Consider the following 11,338-nt stretch of genomic DNA (forward strand, 5'->3'; position numbering starts at 1 on the left):
AGCTGTGATATGTTGGTGCAACCCATCATATGACGCTCAATGGGAAAACATTCAGGAGGGGATACTTCCCAACCTCATACAGGCAATTTTGGCTGATAAAAACCTACAAAGGTACATAAATGCTATTGATAACCCATGGCTGAAATGGACTCTCAAAATATGGAAACCTATTATAAAAGAATATAAACTAGAGGAAGATATTGCAATTCTTAAATGGTGTGCATATGACTCGGATTTTACACCAAATAGACTGGATGCTAGATTTAAGGACTGGACAGCTAAAGAAATAACAGTTCTTTGCAATATAACGAAAGAAGGAACACTGTTCAGTTTTGAAATGCTTAAAGAGAAACACATTAAAAAAACAAGTCTTTTATTGGTATTTACAGATGTGACAATATGTTAATAGGGCAGATAAAAATGTAACCAAGGCAAGAACCTGTTTGATAGAGCTATTTAGAAAAGCATATAATTCAGATAACGGTAGTAGAATCATTTCAAGCGTGTATAAGGTTTTGTCAAATCATAAAACACATTCGACTTCATACATTAAAACAAAATGGGAGAAGGAAGGAGGGATAATTATGAGGAAGAATGGACAATAATATGGAGATATCAGTGGAACTGTACTAGTTCACAGAAATGGAGGGAGTTCAGATGGAAAATCTTGATAAGATATTTTATTACACCCTCTCAGAAATCCCATTATGATAGCAACCTCCCTGTTTGTGGAAATTGTGGAAATCAAAATGCAAACCATTATCATATTTTCTGGGAATGCCCCATTATCAAAGACTATTGGAGTGGGATACACAATGCCCTATAATATATCTTTAAATGCGAAATACCCTTAGAAAGTAAGACCACATATTTTGGGTATATACCTCAAGACTGGTTGAAAAAGAGGTAAATATTTAATGAATATATGGCTGGTGGCTGGTAAAAAGACTCTTACTAGGAAATGGTTATCACAGGAGAGTCCAACCTTAAATGCATGGATGGAAATTGTAATTTACATTTACAAAATGGAGAAGATAACAGCATCTGTTAATCAGTTGGAACAATTTGATTCATACTGGGAAAAATAATTTAACTACATAACACCTCATAAGCCTGATTTTATCCTCACAAATCAATGAATATGTTGTAAAAAAAGATACTCCCTACTTGTACATAGTTCTCTCCTTTCGCTTGTTCTTTCTTTCCTCTTTTCTGTAAGTGCATACCTCAGATAAATATTATGTGGAGATTTGTGGCATATATGACTATATGATATATCAAGTCAAGTCAAGTGAACTTTTATTGTCATTTCGACCATAACTGCTGGTACAGTGCATAGTAAAAATGAGACATTTTTCAGGACCATGGTTTACATGACACAGTACAAAAAACTAGACTGAACTACGTAATAAAAAACACACAGAGAAAGCTATACTAGACTACAGACTAAAGTGCACAAAAATAGTACTGGCATTACAATAAATAATAAACAGGACAGTAGGGCAAGGTGTCAGTCCAGGCTTCGGGTATTGAGGAGTCTGATAGCTTGGGGGAAGAAACTGTTACATAGTCTGGTCATAAGAGCCCGAATGCTTCGGTGCCTTTTCCCAGATGGCAGGAGGGAGAAGAGATTGTATGAGGGGTGCATGGGGTCCTTCATAATGCTGTTTCCTTTGCGGATGCAACGTGTAGTGTAAATGTCCGTGATGGCGGGAAGAGAGACCCCGATGATCTTCTCAGCTGACCTCACTATCCGCTGCAGGGTCTTGCCATCTGAGATGGTGCAATTTTCGAACCAGGCAGTTATGCAGTTGCTCAGGATGCTCTCAATACAACCCCTGTAGAATGTGATGAGGATGGGGGGTGGGAGATGGACTTTCCTCAGCCTTCGCAAAAAGTAGAGACGCTGCTGGGCTTTCTTTGCTATGGAGCTGGTGTTGAGGGACCAGGTGAGATTCTCCGCCAGGTGAACACCAAGAAATTTGGTGCTCTTTACGATCTCTACCGAGGAGCCGTCGGATGTTCAGCGGGGATTGGTCGCTCCTTGCCCTCCTGAAGTCAACAACCATTTCTTTTGTTTTGTTCACATTTAGAGACAGGTTGCTGGCTCTGCACCAGTCCATTAGCCGCTGCACCTCCTCTATATGTACAATATCTGAAATACATCTTATGGAAATGTTTGTTTGATGAACTTCAATAAAAAATAAATTACAAAAAAAAGGGATGACGTAGGATTGGAAGGTGTAGAGTCTCTACGGGTTGAATTAAGAAATGGCAAGGGTAAAAGGACCCTAATGGCAGTTGTATACAGGCCTCCAAACAGTAGCCAGGATGTGGATTACAAATTACAGCAGGAGATAGAAAAGGCATGTCAGAAGGGCAATGTCATGATAATCATTGGGGATTTTAACATGAAAGTGGATTGGCAAAACCAGGCCAGTACTGGACCTCAAGAGAGAGAATTTGTAGATGTCTTAGGGATGGCTTTTTTAGAACAGCTTGTTGTTGAGTCCACTAGGGGATCAGCTGTGCTGGATTGGGTGTTGTGCAATTATCCGGAGGTGATAAGAGAGTTTAAGGCTAAGGAACCCTTAGGGAATAGTGATCACAATATGATCAAGTTAACTTTGAAACTTGAGGAGAAACTAAATTCCAATGTGTCAGTATTTCAGTGGAATAAAGGAAATTACAATGGCACGAAGGAAGTGCAAGACAGATATATTCCGAATGGAAGAAGGGCACTACCATGGCCGACAAGTGAAGTCAGAGCCAAAGTAAAAGCAAAAGAGAGGGCATACAAGGAAGCCAAAGCTAGTGGGAAGATGGAGGATTGGAAAGCTTTTAACAACTTACAGAAGGAATTTAAGGTCATTAGGAAGGAAGAGATGAATTATGAAAGTAAGCTGGCAACTAATATCAAAGAAGATACTAAAAACTTTTTTAAGTATATAAAAGGTAAAAAGAGAGTCAAGGGTAGATATAGGACCAATACAAAATGACGTATACCGGATGCAGTATACTGGACATTCAAGAGTGTCAGAGAAGTGAAGTATGTGCAGTGAAAATTACAACTGAGAAGGTGCTCAGGAAGCTTAATGGTCTGAGGGTGGATAAATCTCCTGAACCTGATGGAATACACCCATGGGTTCTGAAGGAAGTAGCTGGAGAGATTGCAGAGCCATCAACAGTGATCTTTCAAGAATCGATAGATTCTGGCACTGTACTGGATGACTGGAAAATTGCAAATGATACTCCGCTATTCAAGAAGGGTGGGGGTGCAGCAGAAAGGTCCAGTTAGCCTGACATCGGTGGTTGGGAATTTGTTGGAATCGATTGTTAGGGATGAGATTACAGAGTACCTGGAGGCACATGACAAGATAGATCAAAGCCAGCATGGTTTCCTGAAAGGAAAATCCTACCTGACTAACCCTCTGCAATTTTTTGAGGAAATTACAAGCAGGGTAGACAAAGAAGATGCAGTAGATGTGCTGTACTCGGATTTTCAGAAGGCCTTTGACAAGGTACCGCACATGAGGCTGCTTAGCAAGATAAGAGCCCGTGGAATTACAGGGAAGTTACTAGCATGGGTGGAGTATTGGCTGATTGACAGAAAACAAAGAGTGGGAATAAAGGGATCCTATTCTGGCTGGCTGCCAGTTACCAGTGGAGTTCCACAGGGGTCGGTGTTGGGACCGCTGCTTTTTACGATGTATGTCAATGAGTTGGACCATGGGATTAATGGATTTGTGGCTAAATTTGCCGATGATACAAAGATGGGTGGAGGAGTGGGTAGTGTTGAGGAAACAGAGAGTCCGCAGACTTAGATAGTTTAGGGGAATGGGTAAAGAAGTGGCAAATGAAATACAATGTTGGAAAGAATATGGTCACGTAATTTGATGAAAGAAATAAATGGGCAGACTACTATTTAGATTGGGAGAGAATCCATAATGCAGAGATGCAAAGGGACTTGGGAGTCCTTGTGAAGGATATACTGAAGGTTAACCTCCAGGTTGAGTCAGTGGTGAAGAAGGCAAATGCAATGTCGGCATTCATTTCTAGAGGTGCAGAATATAAGAGCAGGGATGTGATATTGAGGCTCTATAAGGCACTCGTGAGTATTGTGTGCTGTTTTGGGCTTATTTTAGAAAGGATATACTGACATTGGAGAGGGTTCAGAGAAGATTCACAAGAATGATTCCAGGAATGAAAGGGTTAGCATATGAGGAACGTTTGGCAGCTCTTGGGCTGTATTCCCAGTGGGGGTGGGGGGGGTGGGGGATCTCATAGAAACATTCCAAATGTTAAAAGGCCTGAACAGATTAGATATGGCGAAGTTATTTTTCCTGGTAGGGGAGTCGAGAACAAGAGGGCACAACTTCAGGATTGAAGGATGTCCATTTAGAACAGAGATGCGGAGAAATTACTTCAGAGGGTGGTAAATCTGTGGAATTTGATTTGATGCCATGGGAGGCTGTGGAGGCAAAGTCATTGGGTGCATTTAAGGCAGAGATAGATTGGTTCTTGATTAGCCAGGGTGTCAAAGGGTATGGGGAGAAGGCAGTGGAGTGGCCACATGAGTGGAAAATTGGATCAGCCCAGATTGAATGGCGGAACACTCAATGGGCTAAATGGCCTACTTCTGCTCCTATATCTTATGGTGAAGAGCTTGTCTTGCATCAAATCATTACAGTGGATTGAAGTAGAACAAGGTAAAACAGTAACAATGCAGAGTAAAGTGTAAAAGCTACAGAGTGCAGTGCAGATAAACAATATTAAGTGATTATAATGAGGTAGACTGTGACATCATTTTTAATTAACTGGACTTTGATAACTTGCAATCCTTACTCAATCTACACTTTATTTACTTGTGCATAAGGAGAGGAGTTCAGTCCCTTTCACTAAACAAGTTTCAACAGAGAAAAGCCATTTTTATACCGAAATTGACTAATTGGATCGATACTAATCCAATAGAAACTGCATGCACTTCTGAATCCCACCATTTGAATATTTAAATACCAATCATATTTCAGGTGTTTAATAACCAATTAAATCTCTGTGTTTACTTAAGAATAAGTAAAATAACAGTTCAATAATGTTGCAGTAAAATTCTTTGTTAATATCTTTATCTTGTTTTGGCATGCTCTGTGACCTTGATTTCCAGACTTGAATAGAAATGCTGTACAAAGGAGAATTGGCCTTTTAGGAGCCATGTTTAGCTTAGGACTGCACACTGCTCCTGCATGCTTATCAACTTAAGTCTTGCTTGGAAGTCCAGTCTGGCTGTGCTTGAGACTGTTGATGCACCATCAATAACTCTCTGAGACGTGAGGCGAGATATCGGCTTTTATTGGCTGGAAGAAAGCACAAGCAGCAAGTGACCATCACACAACATCCTGGAGACTGAGGAAGGGTCTGTGGCTCCAATCGCCTTTATACCGGGGTCTGTGGGAGGAGCCACGGTCAGTGGGAGGGGCCACAGGAGCAGTCAGCAGAGGGGGCGTGTCCAGGCAGGTATATGTAGTTCACCACAACTGTACAATGTAGTGTCTGCACTCTGTTCTGTCAGCACACCATTTGAATCCTTGCCTTGCTGCAACTTCCACAGTGAGGTCAAGTGTTCATGTAATCATAAAAGAGTCTGATAACAATGGATTAAGAGCTGTTCTTGAACCTGGTGGTATATGCTTTCATATTGTAACTTCTGTCCAGTGGGAGAAGGGAGGAGAAAGAATAGCAAGTGTAGATAGATAGATAGATAGATACTTTATTCATCCCCATGGGGAAATTCAACTTTTTTCCAATGTCCCATACACTTGTTGTAGCAAAACTAATTACATACAATACTTAACTCAGTAAAAAAAAAATGTGATATGCATCTAAATCACCATCTCAAAAAGCATTAATAATAGCTTTAAAAAGTTCTTAAGTCCTGGCGGTAGAATTGTAAAGCCTAATGGCATTGGGGAGTATTGACCTCTTCATCCTGTCTGAGGAGCATTGCATCGATAGTAACCTGTCGCTGAAACTGCTTCTCTGTCTCTGGATGGTGCTATGTAGAGGATGTTCAGAGTTATCCATAATTGACCGTAGCCTACTCAGCGCCCTTCGCTCAGCTACCGATGTTAAACTCTCCAGTACTTTGCCCACGACAGAGCCCGCCTTCCTTACCAGCTTATGTGGGGTATTTGGTTACGCTGGCTGCTCTACTCTCGCAGTGAGAAATATACTCACAGTTCATTGAGGTGAGGTTGGTTCCTGTGATGCACCGATCTGTGTGTACAACTCTGCAGTTTCTTGCAGTTACCATTACACATCCTGATAGAATGCTTTCTATGTTGCATCGATAAAAATTGGTATAGGTCGCGGGGACATGCCACATTTCTTTAACCTCCTTTGCTCAAATTATACAAGACGATGAAGAAAAAAACTGCAAAATAAGATATTATTGCAAAAACACAATTAGAAGCAATTACTCAATCACTCTTATTTACTTGTGCACAAGGACAATGATAGATGTGATCGAGATACCAACCAGCTCTAAACGAAATCCTTCCTCAGATCTTACTGCTTACCCTTATGCTGCCACCTTAGGGCACCCATGGACTTGTAGTTTGTTCTGTTTTTGAATACCTACTAGGGTCTTACCATTCAATGTGTCAGTCCTCTCATAGTCCTCTTGGAGAAGATTTTGTCAATCAGAACCGCTATACTGGCATTGAGTACACAAGTCAGGATGTTGTTTTACAGCTATACAACACATTGATAAGACTGCACCTGAACCATCGTGTGCTGTTCTGGTTATCATACTAAAAAAACGTAGGTGGAATTCAGCTCTTCAGCCCAACAAGGCTGCTCTGCCATTTGATTATGGCTGATTTATTTCCCCTCTCACCCACATGATCAACTTCTGCTTTAAATTTACCCAGTGACTTTGGCCTACCCAGCTGTCTGTGGCAATGAACTCGTTTCATCACCCTCTGGCTAAATAAATTTCTCATCTTTGTTCTAAAGGGGTGTTTTTCTGTTCTGAAGCTGTGCCCTCTGGTCCTAGAATCTCCTTCTATTGGAAACATACTCTCCACATCCACTCTATCTTGGCCTTTCAATGTTTCCCTCCTTGAATAGTTTGCAGTTTTGTAACTTTTCCAGAACTGAGCAAATTTTGGTAGAATTGTCACCAAATGACACGATTAAGAAAAATTCCTGAAATATTTTATATTGAAGGAGGGAAGTACCTGAGGAAATCTGCTAATGTACCTGGAGAACATAGTAAATACCAATGAGAAGTATTCACCAAAGGGGGTTGTAGTTGGAGAATTCAGGGAGGGGCTGGAGATGAGGACAGTGTCAGTCAAGGTGATGAAATGTGTTTTTTAAATGTAAGTACTGTCTTCAAGAGCTTAAGGGGGATGAATTCCTAGGCCTGATATAGTATATTCAATGCTGCTAATTTTTTTTAGAACTTTGCTAACCACAGGTAGAGTGCCAGATGACTGGAGAACCAGATGAAAGCAAATCCCATAGTTGTATTAAGAACAATAGAACAGCAAGGGACAAAGATCAGCATGGAGCTTCAAGAGATGGCGAGATGTTAAGTATTTTTTTCTGTTTGTATTTACTCAGCAGACACAAGGCATAGAAAGAGTAGCGAGGTCACAGACCATATCCAGGTAACAGAAAGGTGATTGCAGCCTTAAGGTGAATAAATCCCCAGAGCCTGATGGGGTGTCCACTCAGACCGTGTGGGAGGGTCGTGCAGAAATTGCAAGGACCCTGGCAGATATTTAAAATGCCCTTATGCTAGAGGACTTCTCTAACATTTCATTAAGAGTGAGACAGCAAACTATTGGCTGGTGAGATTCAGTTATGGGTAAATTTTATTAGAATTTATTCCAAGGGATAGGATATACTATAAGAATTTGAACAGATAGGAACAATCAACATAGCTTTATGCACATCAAGTCATGTCTAAATTGATATTAAGGATATTTTGAAACTACTAAGGTTGATGAAAGTAGTGGTTGTTGCTGATGTGGACATTAAGCAAAATCCCATATAGCTGGTCCAGGTTTACTTGCTTGGTAGTCAGATGAATTAGGTCAACTGGATTCAATATCAGCTTTGCAAGAGCTGAGAAGTAGACTCTTGTCTCTGACTGGAGGTCTGTAACTAGAGGTGTATCACAGGGATCAGCAAATTTGCAGAGGATACCAAGATTTGGTGTAGACAGTTGTTATGACCCCAGCCCCCTCCTTTGTGAGAATCACAAGAGAGAGAGAGCAGCCTTACGGTTTGGAATGTGGGCTGGCCTCTGGGAGACACCTTTGTGGAATAAGGGACTGGACTACGTGCAAACCCTCAGGGCAACGTGGGCTGGGTGATGGGGGAAAGATTGCCTCACCCCCACCTTGATTGACATCTACAACCCTGCCAGTCCAGATAAAAGGTGGGCTGCCGAGGCGGGGCCTCAGACGCACCAAGGAGACACACGAAGAAGACACGATAGTGCTTCCCGTCGGAGCGGGAAGCCATTTTGAAGGAAGCCACGTGCGTTAGATTCCAGATCGGGAGTCTGTGGCTGAAACCAAAGGAAAACCGTTTTAACTAACAACCGGGATCGTCTTCGTAAAGACGACGGGCAAGTGTTCCTTCTTTCTCACCACTCTCTCTCTCCAACACGTGAAATGCCAGCGGTTCCCAAATGGAAAAGCCTGCAGATTTATGAGTGACTTTTATATTCCATTGGACTCAGTATTCCCCTAGACAACGATAGAGCTTATTTCTGATTGATTATTACTATACCTGTGCTTTAGATTGAGTTTTGACGATGTATATGATCTGAATGTTTGTATTAACCATACGTTTGTGCCCCTTTATAAATAAAAACGTTTGAAAATAGTACCATCAGACTTCAGCGGACCTCTCTATCTTTGCTGGTAAGTCACCCGGTTACTGGGAACGTAACAAGTGGGGCCTTGTCCCGGGATTTGAAACCAAAGGGGAGGGTCAGTGAATCGGGCTGTAAGTCCAAACTTAAATCTGGTTACGCAGGTAGCCAGACAGGAAACCAGCAAAGATGGATGTGGATGAATTTATGAGAAACCCGACTGTAGAGGCGCTAGGGGCGGCTACCAAATTAGACTTGGTAAATCTGGCAAAGGGGTTAGACCTCGCAGAGGTGAGGTCATCAATGAAAAAGCAGGAAGTGTGAAGGGTCATAAATCTGTATTACATTGGGAAGAAGGTGTTTGCAGCTGAGGATTTGGAAAATATCCCCGAAGAGATTAGCGAGTGGGACAGATCAGTTAGAGTTGGAGAAAGTAAGGTTGGAACGTGAATTTAAAGTAAAGCAGCTAGAAGCAGCTGAGAAGGAAAAGGAAAGGGAGCAGGCGTTCAAACTAAAGGAATTCGAGGTGAAACGGGGTCATGAGCTCCAGTTAAAGCAGCTGAGAAGCAAAGAGAGTATGAAGAGAAAGAGAAACAAAGGAGCCATGAATTGGAGCTGGACAGGCGAAGGCAAGAGCGAAGAGCTCAAGGGGAGAGAGAGGAGGGGTTTGATGTTAGTCAGGCGTTGAGGTTGGTCCCCCCGTTCGAGGAGACGGATGTTGATAGTTATTTCTTGCTTTTTGAAAAGGTGGCAGTGAATCAGAAGTGGCCCAGAGAGCAGTGGGTGGCGTTGTTACAAAGTGTGTTACGAGGGAAAGCACAGCGGGCATATGCAGCGTTGCCCCCGGAAGGGGAAGGGAATTATGACCAAGTAAAGGTGGCTGAGAATTATGGGCGTATCAGGGAGTTATTTTTGATTGAGGAATTTAAAGGTTGTGTTCCGGAAGAGATCCGGATGTATTTGAATGAGAGGACGAATCAGTCCATCTCAGAAATTGCTAGGTTCGCAGATGAATATGCCCTAACCCACAAGACAAAGTTTTCCTCGCCAAAAAGTTACCAGAGAGACCGTGGGAACGGTAGAGAAAGTCCGCCGGCTGAGGCGGAGATCCTGCTGGGAGCTAGTGGTAAAATTGAGGAGGAGAGGCAAGACGGCAGGAGAGGTCCTGGCTTGACCTGTTTTAATTGTGGAAAGGTGGGTCATATTGCATCTAAGTGCTTTGCTCCGAGAAAGGAGCCAGAGAGAGAGAGAGCAGCGATCCCTGTCGGGTGTGCAGTGGTAATCAGAAAATCGGCAAGAGGGTCCCAGGGGAGCAGAGAGCGCGAGGGGTCGGAGATTTATCTGTCACACGGAACCGTGTCTGTGAGGAAGGGGGACCCGCCAATCCCCGTACGGATTTGGAGAGACACGGGGGCGGAGCTATCATTAATTAGCCGTAACGTATTACAATTCGGACCTCCGACGGGCAAGGTAACCCTGAGAGGAATAGGAAAATGGACAGAAAGGGTGTCTTTGCGTAGGGTCATTTTGGATTGTGAGCTGGTGTATGGATCAGTTGAAATGGGGGTGCCATCAGAATTCCCGAGAACTGACGTGGACGTCCTTCTGGGTAACGACCTAGCGGGTGGGAAGATGGGTGCAGTTGTGAAGCTGACAACCCAGCCCGTGAGAGTTGAGACCCCTCCCTCAGATCCAAAAATCTATCCCGCATGCGCAGTCACTCGCAGCCTGTCGAGAGCGGCAGCTGAGAACGGGAGCAGTTTAAAATTGGCCAGTTTTGATTTGGCCCAGACGTCTTTACTGACCCTGTGCCACGAGGGTTTCGAGGGTGGTAAAACGAGGAATAGTAACGTAAAAAGGGGTAAGGGAGAGAAGGTAGATCATACCTTAGCGAAGAAAAAGGTCCTAGAGGTAGGAAATAAAGATGAGAAACAGATAAAGCTGTTAAAAAGTCCAGGGTTGGACATGGATGATTCTAAAGGTGTTCCCGATGAAATGAGGGCAGTCCTAGATGAAAAGGATGCCATTACCTTGAAATAGTCTGCTGGGTTGGCAGATGAGGTTGTTTCAGCCCGCGGGGTTGAGTTTACTCCGGAAGTGAGTTGCCCAGAGAGTAACTGGGAGGATCAGGGGGAATTTAGAATTTGAAAAGGGTATGGGTATTGAAAACCTGGAAGAGGCCAATGCCCCGTTTGAGTGTGTCCAAGATGGGGATGCACGTGGTCCTAAACCTAGTCACGGAGCTCAGAAAAAGTCTGAGGTATTTGACTCAACTGGACGAGACGGCCGTCCTTTTGGATCAGATGGACTAGGTTGGGGACACGGAGTTAAGAGAATAACCCTCGTGGAAAGGAAAGGCGGGAGAGTACCTCGCCAAATTACTCAAGTTCCCCACGAGGGGACTCCCCGGAAAAGAGGCGATGGTTAATAGAGATTGCCATTTTTAAATAG

The sequence above is a fragment of the Hemitrygon akajei genome, chromosome 1, assembly GCF_048418815.1.
Source record: "Hemitrygon akajei chromosome 1, sHemAka1.3, whole genome shotgun sequence".
Lineage (NCBI taxonomy): Eukaryota > Metazoa > Chordata > Chondrichthyes > Myliobatiformes > Dasyatidae > Hemitrygon > Hemitrygon akajei.